The sequence below is a fragment of the Excalfactoria chinensis genome, chromosome 14 (assembly GCF_039878825.1).
Source record: "Excalfactoria chinensis isolate bCotChi1 chromosome 14, bCotChi1.hap2, whole genome shotgun sequence".
Taxonomy (NCBI): Eukaryota; Metazoa; Chordata; class Aves; order Galliformes; family Phasianidae; genus Excalfactoria; species Excalfactoria chinensis.
The window spans coordinates 28,891-47,823 of record NC_092838.1 but is presented as its reverse complement, the minus strand read 5'-3'; the positions used below and the strand labels follow the sequence as shown (position 1 = coordinate 47,823).

The window sequence follows — 18,933 nt, the reverse complement described above, 5'->3', positions numbered from 1 at the left end:
GGGGGAAATGGGAGAAAATGGGTCATTTTGGAAGGAAATAGAGTCAATTTGGGCTAAAAATGGGTCACTTGGGGAAAAAATGGGTCGTTTTGTGGAAAATTGGGTCATTTTGTGGGAAAAGTGGAAGAAAATGGGGGGAAAATGGGTCATTTTAGGGAAATAGTGTCATTTGGAAAAATATTGGGTCATATGGGGGGAAAATGGGGACATGGGGGTGACAAGGAGGGTTAAAGGGGGGGCGGATGGGGGCAGCAATGGGAGAGTCACGTGGTTGGGGGGAGGAGCGGGGCAGGGTGGGAAAGAATTGAGGCCAAAATGGCACGAAATGGGACAACGGGGGAGCCCCATAGAGCCCCACAGCGCCCCATAGAGACCCCACAGCGCCCCATAGAGGCCCCACAGCGCCCCATAGAGGCCCCACAGCGCCCCATAGAGACCCCACTGCGCCCCATAGAGGCCCCACAGCGCCCCATAGAGCCCCACAGCGCCCCATAGAGACCCCACAGCGCCCCATAGAGGCCCCACAGCGCCCCATAGAGCCCCACAGCGGCCCACGGCTCCTATGGGGAGCCATAAGGGGAAGTCAATGGGAACCAAAGGGGGGGCTCTAATAGACAACAACGCGGCCTACAACGGGACCCCAACGGGGCCGCCATTGGACGCCCTTCAAGCCCCGAATCCCTCTGTGTGCCCCCAAAACGTTCCTTCCTGCCAACCATGAACTGCCCCACAACCCCATCAACCAACCACTAAAACACCCCCAAAATACCCGGATTTGGCCCCAAAATGGCGCCGCGTTCCCTTCTAGCCGCACTGTGGGGCTCCATGGGCGCCGTGTTCCCGCGGGCTCCTCACTCACCCCCTCGAGGCTCGTCCCGGCCGCAGCGTCTCCAGCGCCCGTTGAAAATAAGCGGCCGTTTCCGGTTCCAACTGGGAGCCCCGAACCCCCCGCAGCCCCATAGAGGAAAGACCGGAAACGGACAGCCGGAAACCACGCTGCACCACCCCCGCAATCCGGAACCGGAAATAAAATCATATAGAGGCGGTATATCCCACAATGCACAACGCCGGAAGTGACGCTACTGCGCATGGCCAAAAATGGCGACCTTATATTATGGCGGGATATCCCACAATGCACCTTGCCGAAAGTGGCCGGAAGTGACGACACTGCGCATGACCAAAATGGCGACCCCATATTGCCGCGGTATATCCCACAATGCACTTTGCCGGAAGTGACACTACTACGCATGACCAAAATGGCGACCTCCTATTATGGCGGTATATCCCACAATGCACCTTGCCGGAAGTGTCGTTACTGCGCATGACCAAAATGGCGACATCCCTTTGCCGCGTTATATCCCACAATGCACCTTGCCGGAAGTGTCCATTATACCCTATGGGCCCCATTATACCCTATGGGCCCCATTAAACCCTATGGGCTCTATTATAGCGCCACCTTGTGGCCGCTGAGGGTATTACAGACCCCATTAATCCCTATGTGCCCCATTAAACCCTATGGGCCCCATTAAACCCTAGAGGCCCCATTATACTCTATGGGGTCCCATTATTCCCTATAGGGTCCCATATAGCTTATGATAGAGCGCCACCTTGTGGCCATTGTAGGTATTGCAGACCCCATTAAACCCTATGGGCCCCATTAAACCCTATGGGCCCCATTATACTCTATGGGGTCCCATTATTCCCTATAGGGTCCCATATAGCTTATGATAGAGCGCCACCTTGTGGCCATTGTAGGTATTGCAGGCCCCATTAATCCCTATGGGCCCCATTAAAACCTATGGGCCCCATTAAACCCTATGGGCTCCATTATAGCGCCGCCTTGTGGCTGTTAATGGTATTGCAGGCCCCCATTATACCCTATGGGCCCCATTATACCCTATGGGCCCCATTATACCCTATGGGCCCCATTAAACCCTATGGGCCCCATTAAACCCTATGGGCCCCATTATATCCTATGGGCCCCATTAACCCTATAGGATCCCATATAGCTTATGTTAGATCGCCACCTTGTGGCCATTGTAGGTATTGCAGGCCCCATTAAACCCTATGGGCCCCATTAAACCCTATGGGCCCCATTAAACCCAAAGGGCCCCATTATACCCTATAGGATTCCATATAGCTTATGTTAGAGCGCCACCTTGTGGCCATTGTAGGTATTGCAGGCCCCATTAATCCCTATGGGCCCCATTAAAACCTATGGGCCCCATTAAACCCTATGGGCTCCATTATAGCGCCGCCTTGTGGCTGTTAATGGTATTGCAGGCCCCCATTATACCCTATGGGCCCCATTAAACCCTATGGGCTCCATTAAACCCTATGGGGTCCCATATAGCTTATGTTAGAGCGCCACCTGGTGGCCGCCCCTTTGGACTCCAGCCTACCGGGGGTGTGGCTTCATGGCTCATTAGCATATGGGGCTCCGCCCCTTTAGACTGGAGACTGCAGACCCCATTAAACCCTATGGGCCCCATTAAACCCTATGGGCACCATTAAACCCTATGGGCCTCATTAAACCCTATGGGCTCCATTATAGCGCCGCCTTGTGGCTGTTAATGGTATTGCAGGCCCCCATTATACCCTATGGGCCCCATTATACCCTATGGGCCCCATTATACCCTATGGGCCCCATTAAACCCTATGGGCCCCATTAAACCCTATGAGCTCCGTTATAGCGCCGCCTTGTGGCTGTTAATGGTATTGCAGCCCCCATTATACCCTATGGGCCCCATTAAACCCTATGGGCTCTATTATAGCGCCGCCTTGTGGCTGTTAATGGTATTGCAGACCCCCATTATACCCTAAAGGCCCCATTAAACCCTATGGGCCCCATTATATCCTATGGGCCCCATTAAACCCTATGGGCTCTATTATAGCGCCACCTTGTGGCCGCTGAGGGTATTGCAGCTCCCATTAAACCCTATGGGCTCCATTATAGCGCCGCCTTGTGGCTGTTAATGGTATTGCAGGCCCCATTAATCCCTATGATCCCCATTAAACCCTATGGACCCCATTAAACCCTATGGGCTCCGTTATAGCTCCGCCTTGTGGCTGTTAATGGTATTGCAGCCCCCATTATACCCTATGGGCCCCATTAAACCCTATGGGCACCATTAAACCCTATGGGGTCCCATTAAACCCTATGGGCTCCGTTATAGCTCCGCCTTGTGGCTGTTAATGGTATTGCAGCCCCCATTATACCCTATGGGCCCCATTAAACCCTATGGGCCCCATTAAAACCTATGGGACCCATTAAACCCTATGGGCTCCATTATAGCGCCGCCTTGTGGCTGTTAATGGTATTGCAGGCCCCCATTATACCCTATGGGCCCCATTAAACCCTATGGGCTCCATTAAACCCTATGGGGTCCCATACAGCTTATGTTAGAGCGCCACCTGGTGGCCGCCCCTTTGGACTCAAGCCTACCGGGGGTGTGGCTTCATGGCTCATTAGCATATGGGGCTCCGCCCCTTTAAACTGGAGACTGCAGACCCCATTAAACCCTATGGGCCCCATTAAACCCTATGGGCCTCATTAAACCCTATGAGCTCCGTTATAGCGCCGCCTTGTGGCTGTTAATGGTATTGCAGCCCCAATTATACCCTATGGGCCCCATTAAACCCTATGGGCTCTATTATAGCGCCGCCTTGTGGCTGTTAATGGTATTGCAGGCCCCCATTATACCCTATGGGCCCCATTATACCCTATGGGCCCCATTATACCCTATGGGCCCCATTAAACCCTATGAGCTCCGTTATAGCGCCGCCTTGTGGCTGTTAATGGTATTGCAGCCCCAATTATACCCTATGGGCCCCATTAAACCCTATGGGCTCTATTATAGCGCCGCCTTGTGGCTGTTAATGGTATTGCAGACCCCCATTATAACCTATGGGCCCCATTAAACCCTATGGGCTCTATTATAGCTCCGCCTTGTGGCTGTTAATGGTATTGCAGACCCCCATTATACCCTATGGGCCCCATTAAACCCTATGGGCCCCATTATATCCTATGGGCCCCATTAACCCTATAGGATCCCATATAGCTTATGTTAGAGCGCCACCTTGTGGCCATTGTAGGTATTGCAGGCCCCATTAAACCCTATGGGCCCCATTAACCCTATAGGATCCCATATAGCTTATGTTAGAGCGCCACCTTGTGGCCATTGTAGGTATTGCAGCCCCCATTATACCCTATGGGCCCCATTAAACCCTATGGGCTCTATTATAGCGCCGCCTTGTGGCTGTTAATGGTATTGCAGACCCCCATTATACCCTATGGGCCCCATTATATCCTATGGGCCCCATTAAACCCTATGGGCTCCGTTATAGCTCCGCCTTGTGGCTGTTAATGGTATTGCAGCCCCCATTATACCCTATGGGCCCCATTAAACCCTATGGGCTCTATTATAGCGCCACCTTGTGGCCGCTGAGGGTATTGCAGCTCCCATTAGACCCTATGGTCCCGATTAAACCCTATGGGCTCCATTATAGCGCCGCCTTGTGGCTGTTAATGGTATTGCAGGCCCCCATTATACCCTATGGGCCCCATTAAACCCTATGGGCTCTATTGCCAACAGACAAGACTACAATGCTAATTAGTAAGACTCTATAGCTAATAAATGAGATTCCATTGCTAATAAATATAACTCCATTAAGACTTAAGAGTCCATTGCCATTAAATAAGAGTCCATTGCCAATAAGTAAGAGTGTATTGATTGTAAGGCTCCATTGCCCATAAATGAGACTCCATTGCCAATCGAAAAGATTAATTGAAATAAAACTATATTTTCGGAAATATAAACTAATAAACTAATAAACTAACAACTAATAAAACTATATTGCCGGAAGGGACGCTACTGCGCATGTCCAAAATGGCGTCGGAGAAGCGCTACTGCGCATGTCCAAAATGGCGTCCTCCAATTTTGGCGGGATATCCCACAATGCACCGCGGCAGAAGGGACGCTACTGCGCATGTCCAAAATGGCGACGGAAAAAGCGCTACTGCGCGTGTCCAAAATGGCGTCCTCCAATTTTGGCGGGATATCCCACAATGCACCGCGGCGGAAGGGACGCTACTGCGCATGTCCAAAATGGCGGCGGAGAAGCGCTACTGCGCATGTCCAAAATGGCGTCCTCCAATTTTGGCGGGATATCCCACAATGCACCGCGGCAGAAGGGACGCTACTGCGCATGTCCAAAATGGCGGCGGAGAAGCGCTACTGCGCATGTCCAAAATGGCGTCCTCCAATTTTGGCGGGGTATCCCACAATGCACCGCGGCAGAAGGGACGCTACTGCGCATGTCCAAAATGCCGACCTCCTCCTGCCGCGTTATATCCCACAATGCACTGCGCTGGAAGGGACGCTACTGCGCATGTCCAAAATGGCGGCGGAAAAGCGCTACTGCGCATGTCCAAAATTGCGGCGGAAAAGCGCTACTGCGCATGACCAAAATGGCGACCTCCTATTTTAGCGGCGTTCTCTCCCGCCTTTGGCGCGCCCCGCGGTTTCTCGTCCGTTCTCCCTCAGCCGAACCCCGCGGGAGCCGACAAGGAGCCTCCATCGGCGGAGCGGTTTGTGCGTGGGATCAGGGCAGCCCGTCAGCCGGACGGAGCCGTCCTACGCGGGGTAGAAGCGCAGCGATCGTCGCTGCCCCCGGCCGGGTGAGCTCCCGGGTCCGGTTGGTTCCGGCTGGGGTAGAAAAGCTGCCGGCAGTTCCTGCCCGGGGAACAACAGTCGGACCGTGGAACAGCGTTTGGACGCAGGGAAAAGTCCGGGAGCGTCGCCGCAGGAGCTGCAGGTTGTTGCCTCGTTGCTGTTCTCAGCCATGGCAACGATAACGGTGTGTTCGTGCTGCTGTTCCCATCTATTGCTTATGGCCAGGTACCGTGTATTGCAGTCAGTGCTATCAAAGCGCTTGAAAGAAGGCCTGCAGCTCTGACTCAGTGCAGTGTGAAGCCGGCAGTGTGTGTGACTATGAAATAGATGGTCGTCTATTGTTGGTTTACTTATGATATATAAAATTGCTGCTAATGTCCCCCTATAGCCCCCCATCATCCCATTGCCCCCTATAGCCCTCCATTGCTTAGGAGTGTGGGGGTGAGCCATGGAGTGGGGTGAGTGATCCCTTCCTTGTGGGGTGGGGTGAGTGATTCCTTCCTTGTGGGGTGGGGTGAGTGATCCCTTCCTTGTGGAGTGGGGTGAGTGATCCCTTCCTTGTGGGGTGGGGTGAGTGATCCCTTCCTTGTGGGGTGGGGTGAGTGTTCCCTTCCTTGTGGGGTGGGGTGAGTGATTCCTTCCTTGTGGGGTGGGGTGAGTGTTCCCTTCCTTATGGGGTGAGCCATGGAGTGGGGTGAGTGATCCTTTCCTTATTTTAAGGCTGTGTTTTTCTCTTTTTAGTGGATCCTGACCCCATTTCAGGGCTGGCAGCGGCAGGAGCAGCATCTGTACCTGATTGCTTCCTTGGGAGTGTGGGCTGTTTGTCTCTGGAATGAGGTGAGTGATTCCTTTATTTTGGGGCTGGGAGCTCTGTTTTTCTCAGGGGGTTGTGACCATATTTAAGGGGTGCCACCTGCAAGGGACACATATCTCCTTGCAGACTGTTTTCTGTGGGGTGAGCCCCGCTCCTCGGGAAGGGGTGAGTGATTCCTGCCTTATTGCAGGGCTGTGATCTGCCCCTGTTGGGGCTCATAGCTGCATTGGAAGGCTGGCAGCCATGAGGGCAGTATCTCTCCTTGGGGACTGCTTCCTTTGGAGTGTGGGGTGAGCTCTGGGCCTTGGATTGGGGTGAGGGGTTCTTTATGTCAGGGCTGTGCTGCCCTCATTTCTGGGGCAGCCTGACCACATTGCAGTGTCAGCAGCTGTACGGGTGGTGTTTCTCCCTGGAGTTTGCCTCCTGCGGGCTGTGGGTGAGTGTTTGTCTTTGGTTTCTGCTTTGTTTCAGGGCTGTGAGCTCTGCCATTTTTAGGTATCCCGACCACTGCAGTGCCTGCTTGTGCAAAAGGTGCTGCCCTGCACATGTGGGTAGTGCCTTCATTGTTGCATTGTGTCCAACAGGTGCCAGCAGAGCCCTGAGAGATGTGCAGCTCCTGATGAGAACAGCGAGGAACAGAAACCTGCATTGCCTGGAACGCCTCGGAACTCAACTTTGCTGGCCGGGAATTGCCTGCCCAGCAGATAAGAGCAGCACACACTGACTGTGTTGGATCTGTTCCATACTGAGACCCAAGGTAACGTTCCAGAGCTCATTTCTGCACTTCAGTGCTTAATTCTTATTGCAGTGCCCTTCTTGCTGCCCCCAAATGCAGCCATTGCCTTTTGCTGCCCCCAAATGCAGCCATCTCTTTCTGCCCCCCAAGTCCAGCCTGTGTGTCGTGCCCCATAAGTGCCGCCATCACGTTCTGCCCCCCAAGTCCAGCCATCGTATTCTGCCCCTCAAGTTCGTTTCTGTTCCCCCATGGCTCCATTCAGTTCTTTATTGCTGCTGTTGCTCCTCCGTTGCAGTTCTGCGTTGTGTCCACAAGGCGGCGCTGTTGTAGCTCCCATTGCTGTTAATAGGGCTGCAATGCAAAGGGAGATTCAGACTGCTGCTATTAATGTCCTCTATGGTCACTATGGGGTTTAATGGGCGCTATGGGGTTTTATGGGATCATTTGGGGCCTTTATGGGGTCTCTATGGGGTTTAATGGGGCCTTTGGGGCCTTAGGGTGTTCGATGGGGTTTAATGGGGTCTTATGGGATCCCTATGGGGGTTTAATAAGGGCCTATGGGATGTTATGGGGTCCTTATGGGGCTTAATGGGATCTTCTGGGATATTTATGGGGCATGATGTGTGTGTGTGTGTGTGTGTGTGTGTGCGTGTGTATGTGTGTGTGTGTGTGTGTGTATGTATGTGTGCATATACCCCATAAGACCTCACTGGCCCCCATAGAGACCCCATAGGCCCCATTTGAACCCCATAGGACCCCATAGAGACCCCGTAGGCCCTAATTGGAACCCATAGGTCCCATTTGAACCCCATAGGACCCCATAAGACCCATTTGAACTCCATAGGACCCCATAGAGACCCCATAAGACCCCATAGGCCTCCATTAAACCCAATAGAGAACTGATGTGAGATGTGTGTCTGTGTGTGTGTCTGTGTGTGTGTCTGTGTGTGTGTCTGTGTGTGTGTCTGTGTGTGTGTCTGTATAATGGCCTTATATCCCATAGCTGGATGGGGTTTTGTCCCTATGCTGTTCCTGTTGTGTGTTGGTGCCTTTATGAGCCATCCCTGCCTTATACCCCATATCCATCCTGTTGTTCCTATTGCAGTGCTGATGCCTTTATTAACCATCCCTTATACCCCATATCCATCCTGTTGTTCCTATTGCAGTGCTGATGCCTTATTAACCATCCCTTATACCCCATATCCATCCTGTTGTTCCTATTGCAGTGCTGATGCCTTTATTAATCCTCCCTGCTTTCCATCCTCACATGCTGCAGGTTGGATTCCTCCACTGAGTCCAGATTGTTGCCGCTCCGCATCCATGTGTGTCAGCTCAGCATCTGTGTGCACAATGAAACACCAGTCACCGATTGGCTGCAGGATCATCTTATTGGCTGCTGGACCCCATTTTGCACCACAGACCCCACTGTGTGCTGTAGGATCATCCCATTGGGTGTAAGATCATCCCATAGGCTGCAGGACCCCATTGTGTGCTGTAGGATCGTCCCATTGTGTGCTGTAGGATCATCTATCTCCATCGTCATCACCTTCATCACCATAATAATGGCCTATTGCTAATTAATAATGCTCCATCACTAATACTACTCCATTGCTAATTCATATTATTCCATCACTAATAATTTGCCATTGGCAATTAATCATTCTCCATTGAGAATTAATAATAGTCCATCGATATTAATACTAAATCAATAACTAATAATGCTCCATCATTACTTAATAACATTCCGTTGCTAATTACTAATAGTCCATTGCTAATAATGCTGAATTTCAATAATAATGCTGTAGTGCTTTAATAATGTTACATCGCTCATTAAGAATGCTCCATCAAATACTAATACTGCTCTATAGCTAATAAAGTTGCACTGGTGTTAATAAGACTCCATTGCCAATAAATAAGACTCGACTGATAATAAATATAACTCCACAGCTTATTAGTAAGACCCAATTGCTAATAAATAAGACTGCATTGCCAATATCTAAGACACCACTGCCAATAAATATAACTCCATTGCCAATAAATAAGGCTCCATTGCCAATCAGTAGGACTCCATTGTCAATAAATAAGACTCAATTGCTAATTAGTAAGACTATATTGCGAATAAATAAGATTCCATTCCTAATAAATAAGACTCCATTGCTTATAATTATGACTCCTTTTCTTGAAGAGTCCATTGCCAATAAGTAAGACTCCATTGCTAATTAAACATTCCTAATAAATGAGACTTCATTGTCAATAAATAAGACTCTATTGCCAACAGACAAGACTACAATGCTAATTAGTAAGACTCTATAGCTAATAAATGAGACTCCATTGCTAATAAATATAACTCCATTAAGACTTAAGAGTCCATTGCCATTAAATAAGAGTCCATTGCCAATAAGTAAGAGTGTATTGATTGTAAGGCTCCATTGCCCATAAATGAGACTCCATTGCCAATCGAAAAGATTAATTGAAATAAAACTATATTTTCGGAAATATAAACTAATAAACTAACAACTAATAAAACTATATTGCCGGAAGGGACGCTACTGCGCATGTCCAAAATGGCGTCGGAGAAGCGCTACTGCGCATGTCCAAAGTGGCGTCCTCCAATTTTGGCGGGATATCCCACAATGCACCGCGGCAGAAGGGACGCTACTGCGCATGTCCAAAATGGCGGCGGAAAAAGCGTTACTGCGCGTGTCCAAAATGGCGTCCTCCAATTTTGGCGGGATATCCCACAATGCACCGCGGCGGAAGGGACGCTACTGCGCATGTCCAAAATGGCGGCGGAGAAGCGCTACTGCGCATGTCCAAAATGGCGTCCTCCAATTTTGGCGGGATATCCCACAATGCACCGCGGCAGAAGGGACGCTACTGCGCATGTCCAAAATGGCGGCGGAGAAGCGCTAATGCGCATGTCCAAAATGGCGTCCTCCAATTTTGGCGGGATATCCCACAATGCACCGCGGCAGAAGGGACGCTACTGCGCATGTCCAAAATGGCGGCGGAGAAGCGCTAATGCGCATGTCCAAAATGCCGACCTCCTCCTGCCGCGTTATATCCCACAATGCACCGCGGCAGAAGGGACGCTACTGCGCATGTCCAAAATGGCGGCGGAAAAGCGCTACTGCGCATGTCCAAAATTGCGGCGGAAAAGCGCTACTGCGCATGACCAAAATGGCGACCTCCTATTTTAGCGGCGTTCTCTCCCGCCTTTGGCGCGCCCCGCGGTTTCTCGTCCGTTCTCCCTCAGCCGAACCCCGCGGGAGCCGACAAGGAGCCTCCATCGGCGGAGCGGTTTGTGCGTGGGATCAGGGCAGCCCGTCAGCCGGACGGAGCCGTCCTACGCGGGGTAGAAGCGCAGCGATCGTCGCTGCCCCCGGCCGGGTGAGCTCCCGGGTCCGGTTGGTTCCGGCTGGGGTAGAAAAGCTGCCGGCAGTTCCTGCCCGGGGAACAACAGTCGGACCGTGGAACAGCGTTTGGACGCAGGGAAAAGTCCGGGAGCGTCGCAGCAGGAGCTGCAGGTTGTTGCCTCGTTGCTGTTCTCAGCCATGGCAACGATAACGGTGTGTTCGTGCTGCTGTTCCCATCTATTGCTTATGGCCAGGTACCGAGTATTGCAGTCAGTGCTATCAAAGCGCTTGAAAGAAGGCCTGCAGCTCTGACTCAGTGCAGTGTGAAGCCGGCAGTGTGTGTGACTATGAAATAGATGGTCGTCTATTGTTGGTTTACTTATGATATATAAAATTGCTGCTAATGTCCCCCTATAGCCCCCCATCATCCCATTGCCCCCTATAGCCCTCCATTGCTTAGGAGTGTGGGGGTGAGCCATGGAGTGGGGTGAGTGATCCCTTCCTTGTGGGGTGGGGTGAGTGATTCCTTCCTTGTGGGGTGGGGTGAGTGTTCCCTTCCTTATGGGGTGAGCCATGGAGTGGGGTGAGTGATCCTTTCCTTATTTTAAGGCTGTGTTTTTCTCTTTTTAGTGGATCCTGACCCCATTTCAGGGCTGGCAGCGGCAGGAGCAGCATCTGTACCTGATTGCTTCCTTGGGAGTGTGGGCTGTTTGTCTCTGGAATGAGGTGAGTGATTCCTTTATTTTGGGGCTGGGAGCTCTGTTTTTCTCAGGGGGTTGTGACCATATTTAAGGGGTGCCACCTGCAAGGGACACATATCTCCTTGCAGACTGTTTTCTGTGGGGTGAGCCCCGCTCCTCGGGAAGGGGTGAGTGATTCCTGCCTTATTGCAGGGCTGTGATCTGCCCCTGTTGGGGCTCATAGCTGCATTGGAAGGCTGGCAGCCATGAGGGCAGTATCTCTCCTTGGGGACTGCTTCCTTTGGAGTGTGGGGTGAGCTCTGGGCCTTGGATTGGGGTGAGGGGTTCTTTATGTCAGGGCTGTGCTGCCCTCATTTCTGGGGCAGCCTGACCACATTGCAGTGTCAGCAGCTGTAAGGGTGGTGTTTCTCCCTGGAGTTTGCCTCCTGCGGGCTGTGGGTGAGTGTTTGTCTTTGGTTTCTGCTTTGTTTCAGGGCTGTGAGCTCTGCCATTTTTAGGTATCCCGACCACTGCAGTGCCTGCTTGTGCAAAAGGTGCTGCCCTGCACATGTGGGTAGTGCCTTCATTGTTGCATTGTGTCCAACAGGTGCTTAATTCTTATTGCAGTGCCCTTCTTGCTGCCCCCAAATGCAGCCATTGCCTCTTGCCCCCCAAGTGCTGCCATCTCTCTCTGCCCCCCAAGTACAGCCTGTGTGTCGTGCCCCATAAGTGCCGCCATCACATTCTGCCCCCCAAGTTCGTTTCTGTTCCCCCATGGCTCCATTCAGTTCTTTATTGCTGCTGTTGCTCCTCCGTTGCAGTTCTGCGTTGTGTCCACAAGGCGGCGCTGTTGTAGCTCCCATTGCTGTTAATAGGGCTGCAATGCAAAGGGAGATTCAGACTGCTGCTATTAATGTCCTCTATGGTCACTATGGGGTTTAATGGGCGCTATGGGGTTTTATGGGATCATTTGGGGCCTTTATGGGGTCTCTATGGGGTTTAATGGGGCCTTTGGGGCCTTAGGGTGTCCGATGGGGTTTAATGGGGTCTTATGGGATCCCTATGGGGGTTTAATAAGGGCCTATGGGATGTTATGGGGTCCTTATGGGGCTTAATGGGATCTTCTGGGATATTTATGGGCCACGATGTGTGTGTGTGTATGTGTGTGTGTGTATGTGTGTGTGTGTGTGTGTGCATATACCCCATAAGACCTCACTGGCCCCCATAGAGACCCCATAGGCCCCATTTGAACCCCATAGGACCCCATAGAGACCCCATAAGACCCCATAGGCCTCCATTAAACCCCATAGAGACCTGATGTGAGATGTGTGTCTGTGTGTGTCTGTGTGTGTCTGTGTGTGTCTGTGTGTGTCTGTGTGTGTCTGTGTGTGTCTGTGTGTGTCTGTGTGTGTCTGTGTGTGTCTGTGTGTGTCTGTGTGTGTCTGTGTGTGTCTGTGTGTGTCTGTGTGTGTCTGTGTGTGTCTGTGTGTGTCTGTATAATGGCCCTATATCCCATAGCTGGATGGCGTTTTGTCCCTATGCTGTTCCTGTTGTGTGTTGGTGCCTTTATGAGCCATCCCTGCCTTATACCCCATATCCATCCTGTTGTTCCTATTGCAGTGCTGATGCCTTTATTAACCATCCCTTATACCCCATATCCATCCTGTTGTTCCTATTGCAGTGCTGATGCCTTTATTTAATCCTCCCTGCTTTCCATCCTCACATGCTGCAGGTTGGATTCCTCCACTGAGTCCAGATTGTTGCCGCTCCGCATCCATGTGTGTCAGCTCAGCATCTGTGTGCACAATGAAACACCAGTCACCGATTGGCTGCAGGATCATCCCATTGGCTGCTGGACCCCATTGTGCACCACTGACCCCACTGTGTGCTGTAGGATCATCCCATGGGCTGCTGGACCCCACTGTGTGGTGTAGGATCATCCCATGGGCTGCAGGACCCCATTGTGTGCTGTAGGATCATCCCATTGGGTGTAGGATCATCCCATGGGCTGCAGGACCCCATTGTGTGCTGTAGGATCATCCCATTGTGTGCTGTAGGATCATCCCATTGGCTGCTGGACCCCATTGTTTGCATTCTGCCACCAGGTGACCCGGCGATGTGAAGTTGTTCTCACTGTCTCATGACACCGTGGGAAATAACTTCAAGTTATGACTGGGGGCCTGAGGAAGAAGGCCAGGAGGTCCCAAGGGTCAGGCTGTGATCATTAGAATAGAAGTCTAAGAGGTCTCCCAGGGGCACAGGCGAATCCAAGGCTCTGCAAAACTAAGATCTCAACTAAGTGTGGGCAGCTTGGGGATAAATACCTTAGAAAATGGAATGGATTGGAGACCATCCAGCTTCTGCCTTGGGAGACTTAACACTTCCTAGGTTAAGCTAGCCTTGAATTGAACCAAAAGTAATAAAAAGTTCCTCAATCATCTGTTGTTCTGGGCTTTTCTGTTATGGTGTTTTCTAAGACTGCTTGTATTTCTTTTTGCTCTGTACGGAGATACTTGAGCCAGTGGTATGGGAATAAAAGCGACAGGATGGGTTTGGCAATTAAACACCTAAAAAGTTTCAATAAAGATCTACAAAAACGTGAGGATTCTCAGTAAAATATCTTTCATTCTGGAAAAGTCTAGGAAATCATGAAACCATAAGGAAGAAGAAAGAAGTTCTGTAACACACTGCGTGTGTGTGTATCTGCGTGTGTGTGTATCTGCGTGTGTGTGTATCTGCGTGTGTGTGTATCTGCGTGTGTGTACATCTGCGTGTGTGTACATCTGCGTGTGTGTACATCTGCGTGTGTGTACATCTGCGTGTGTGTACATCTGCGTGTGTGTACATCTGCGTGTGTGTACATCTGCGTGTGTGTACATCTGCGTGTGTGTACATCTGCGTGTGTGTACATCTGCGTGTGTGTACATCTGCGTGTATATCTGCGTGTGTGTGTATATCTCTGTGTGTGTATATCTCTGTGTGTGTATATCTGTGTGTGAATGTCTGTGTGTGTGTATCTGTGTGCATATATCTGTGCGTGTATCTGCGTGAGTGTGTATCTGCGTGAGTACGTATCTGCGTGTGTTTATATCTGCGTGTGTTTATATCTGCGTGTGTTTATATCTGCGTGAGTTTATATCTGCGTGTGCTTATATCTGCGTGTGCTTATATCTGCATGTATATCTGTGTGCGTGTATATATCTGTGTTTCTATATATCTGTGTGTGTATATCTGTGTTTGTATATATCTGTGTATGTATCTGTGTGTGCATGTCTCTGTGTGTGTATCTGTGTGTGTATATCTGTGTTTGTATCTGTGTCTATATATCTCTGTGTGTATTTCTGTGTTTGAATATATCTGTGTGTGTATGTCTGTGTGTGTATATCTGTGTTTGTATATCCGTGCCTGTATATATCTCTGTGTGTGTATATCTGTGTGTGAGTGTATATCTCTGTGTGTATATCTGTTTCTATATATCTGTGTGTGTATATCTGTGTCTACATATATCTGTGAGTGTATATCTCTGTGTGTGTATATCTGTGGGTATATATCTGTGTCTGTATCTGTGTGTATATAACTGTGTGTTTATATCTGTGTTTGTATATATCTCTGTGTGTATCAGTGTGTGTATGTCTGTATGTGTATAAATCTGTGTGTGTATATCTGTGTCTGTATATATCTGTGTGTATATATCTTTGTGTGTATATCTGTGTGTGTATATCTGTGTTAATATATATCAGTGTGTGCATGTCTGTGTGTGTATATATCTGTCTGTATATATCTGTGTGTGTGTATATTTGTGTTTGTATATCTATGTATTTATCTCTGTGTGTATCTGTGTGTGTTTATCTGTGTGTCTGTATTTGTGTGTGTCTATATCTGTGTGTGTGTATATATGTGTGTGTGTATATATGTGTGTGTGCATATATCTGTGTGTGTATCTGTGTTTGTATATCTGTGTTTGTATCTGTGTGTTTGTATCTGTGTGTGTATATTTGTGTTTATATCTGTGTGTGTATATAACAGTGTGTGTATATATCTGTGTATGTATTTCTGTGTGTGTGTATATCTGTGTGTGTGTGTATCTGTGTGTATGTCTGTGTGTATGTATATCTGTGTATGTATGTCTTTGGGTATATATCTGTGTGTGTGAATATCTGTGTTTCTGTCTGTGCCTGTATATCTGTGTGTGTATATCTGTGTTTGTATATATCTCTGTGTGTATCAGTGTGTGTATGTCTGTGTGTTTATATATGTGTGTCTATTTATCTGTGTGTGTTTATCTGTGCCTGTATATTTTTGTGCCTGTATATATCTGTACCTGTATATATCTGTTTGTGTGTATATCTGTGTGTATATATCTGTGTGTGTGTATATCTGCGTGTGTATGTCTGTGTGTGTATATCTGTTTGTGTATATCTGTGTGTGTGTGTATATCTGTGTGTGTATATATCTGTGTGTATATCTCTTTGTGTATGTCTGTGTGTGATTATATCTGTGATTATATCTGTGTGTGTGTATATCTGTGTTTGTATCTGTGTGTATATATTTCTGTGTGTATATATGTGTTTTTATATATCTGTGTGAGTGTATATCTTTGCGTGTATATCTTTGTGTGTATCTGTGTGTGTGTACATCTGTTTGTGTATGTCTGTTTGTGTATGTCTGTTTGTGTATGTCTGTGTGTGTATGTCTGTGTGTGTATGTCTGTGTGTGTGTATGTCTGTGTGTGTGTATGTCTGTGTGTGTATGTCTGTGTGTGTGTATATCTGTGTTTGTATCTGTGTGTATATATTTCTGTGTGTATATATGTGTTTGTATCTGTGTGTGTATATCTGTGTGTATATCTGTGTGTGTATATTTGTGTGAGTATATCTGTGTGAGTATATTTGAGGTTGTATCTGTGTGTGTATATATCCGAGTTTGTACATATCTGTGTGTATATATCTGTGTGTGTATATCTGTGTCTGTATATATCTTTGTGTGTATATCTGTGTGTGTATATCTTTTTATATATGTGTTTGTATATATCTCTGTGTGTATTAGTGTGTATGTCTCTGTGTGTATATATATCTCTGTGTGTATATATCTGTGTTTGTATATTTGTGCCTGTATATATCTGTCTGTATTTCTGTGTGTGTGTATATCTGTGTGTGTATATCCATGATTGTATATATCTCTGTGTGTATCTGTGTGTGTATATCTTTGTGTGTCTATATCTGTGTGTCTATATCTGTGTGAGTATATTTGAGGTTGTATCTGTGTGTGTGTGTATCTGTGTGTGTCTATATCTGTGAGTGTATATATCTGTGTGTGTATATCTGATAAGGAAAATGGTAAAATCCTCAGCCAATATGCTACTCATTTATCCCCTGTACAGCCCCGAACCATGACCCATGTAGGGGTGTTAGACTTTGTGAAATCATAAACAGTAGAGTAAGACAAAAATAGTGCTGACATTGTTATTTAGTAGTTAATAAGTTGGTGATCATGAGACAGATGGAATGGACTGGTCTAGCTTGGATAGCTCGGATGAAAGAAGACCATGAGACAGGTGGAATGGACTGGTCAAGACCGGATAGCTTAGATGAAAGAAGAATGACACGCGAAGCATGAAAACCGTCGCGAACCAGATCCTAAGATGGGAAACAGCATCGAGAAGAAGAACTGATGATCTATTAATAATTAGTCTTAAGAATGGATAAATAAGTGATGTAATGTTTTTCTGATCATATAAATATAGGACCTTCGTATAGCTTGAATGTCATTCACTAGGAGTGACCCGAGCTCTGTATGTCTGTTGTACTGAGCTTGTTAATAAAATCAACACTAGAGTACCCACGAGTTTGAGTCTCTCCCTGGTGTCCCTGTCCGCAACAATATCTGTGTCAGTATATATATGTGTGTGTGTATATAATTGTGTGTATAAATCTGTGTGTGTGTATATCTGTGTGTGTCTGTATCTCTGTGTGTATATCTCTCTGTGTGTGTATATCTGTGTGTATACCTGTGTGTGTATGTCTGTGTGTGTATATATCTGTATGTGTACATATCTGTGTGTGTATATCTGTGTTTGTATCTGTGTGTATATATCTGTGTCTGTATATATCTGTGTGTATATATCTTTGTGTGTATATCTGTGTGTGTATATATCTGTGTGTATTAGTGTGTGTATGTCTGTGTATGTATATATCTGTGTGTGTATATATCTGTCTGTAAATATCTGTGTGTGTGTATATCTGTGTTTGTATATCAATGTTTGTATTTATCTCTGTGTGTATATTTCTGTGTCTATATCTGTGTGTGTGTATTTATGTGTGTGTGTATATCTGCATGTGTATATATCTGTGTGTCTATGTCTATGTGTGTATATCTGTGTGTATATCTGTGTTTGTATCTGTGTCTATATACCTCTGCGTGTATTTCTGTGTTTGAATATATCTTTGTGTGTATCAGTGTGTGTGTATGTCTTTGTGTGTATATATCTGTGTCTGTATATATCTGTGTGTGTATATCTGTGTGTGTAAATATCTGTATGTGTACATATCTGTGTGTGTATATCTGTGTTTGTATCTGTGTGTTTGTATCGGTGTGTTTGTATCTGTGTGTGTATATCTGTGTGAGTATATTTGTGTTTATATCTGTGTGTGTATATAACAGTGTGTGTATATATCCGTGTATGTATTTCTGTGTGTGTGTATATCTGTGTGTGTGTGTATCTGTGTGTAAGTCTGTCTGTGTGTTTACCTGTGTATGTATGTCTTTGGGTATATATCTGTGTGCGTGAATATCTGTGTTTCTATCTGTGCATGTATATCTGTGTGTGTATATATATGTGTGTGTGTATATCTATGTGTGTATATATCTGTGTGTGTGTATATCTGTGTGTGTATATCTGATTGTGTATATCTGATTGTGTATATCTGTTTGTAAATATCAGTGTGCGTATATCTGTGTGCGTATATAACTGTGTGTGTATATCTGTGTGTGTTTATCTCTGTGTGTGTATATCTGTGTGTGTATATATCTCTGTGTGTGTATATCTGTGTGTGTATATATCTGTGTGTGTGTATATCTGTGTGTGTATATCTGTGTGTGTGTATATCTGTGCGCGTGTATATCTCTGTGCGTGTATATCTCTGTGCGTTTATATCTGTGTGTATCTTTGTGTATATCTGTGCGTGTATATATCTGTCTGTGTGTATATCTGTGCGTGTATATCTGTGTGTATATATCTGTGTGTATATATCTGTGTGTGTATATCCGTGTGTGTATATCCGTGTGTGTATATATCTGTGTGTGTATATGTGTGTGTTTATATATCTGTTTTTATATATCTGTGTGTGTATATATCTGTGTGTGTGTATATCTGTGTCTGTATATCTGTTTGTGTATATCTGTGAGTGTATATCTGTGAGTGTATATCTGTGTGAGTATATCTGTGTGTGTATATATCTGTTTTTGTATATCTATGTGTGTGTACATCTGTGTGTATATATCTGTGTCTGTATATCTGTGTGTGTATATATCTGTGTGTGTATATCTGAGTCTGTATATCTGTGTGTGTATATATCTGTGTGTGTATATATCTGTGTGTGTATGTCTGTGTGTATATATCTGTGTGTGTATATATCTGTGTGTGTATGCCTGTGTATGTCTGTGTGTGTGTATA

General features: G+C 47.2%; 1 long non-coding RNA gene across 1 annotated transcript; it reads left to right on the top strand.

Annotated features, from left to right (window-relative positions):
* Positions 1–5,459: 5,459 nt before the first annotated feature.
* Positions 5,460–13,863, top strand: LOC140258708 (uncharacterized). Its single transcript, XR_011905285.1, has 5 exons — positions 5,460–5,900; positions 6,417–6,512; positions 7,074–7,246; positions 11,212–11,307; positions 12,994–13,863. It is a non-coding gene; the product is annotated as an uncharacterized lncRNA (long non-coding RNA).
* The last annotated feature ends 5,070 nt before the right edge of the window (positions 13,864–18,933 follow it).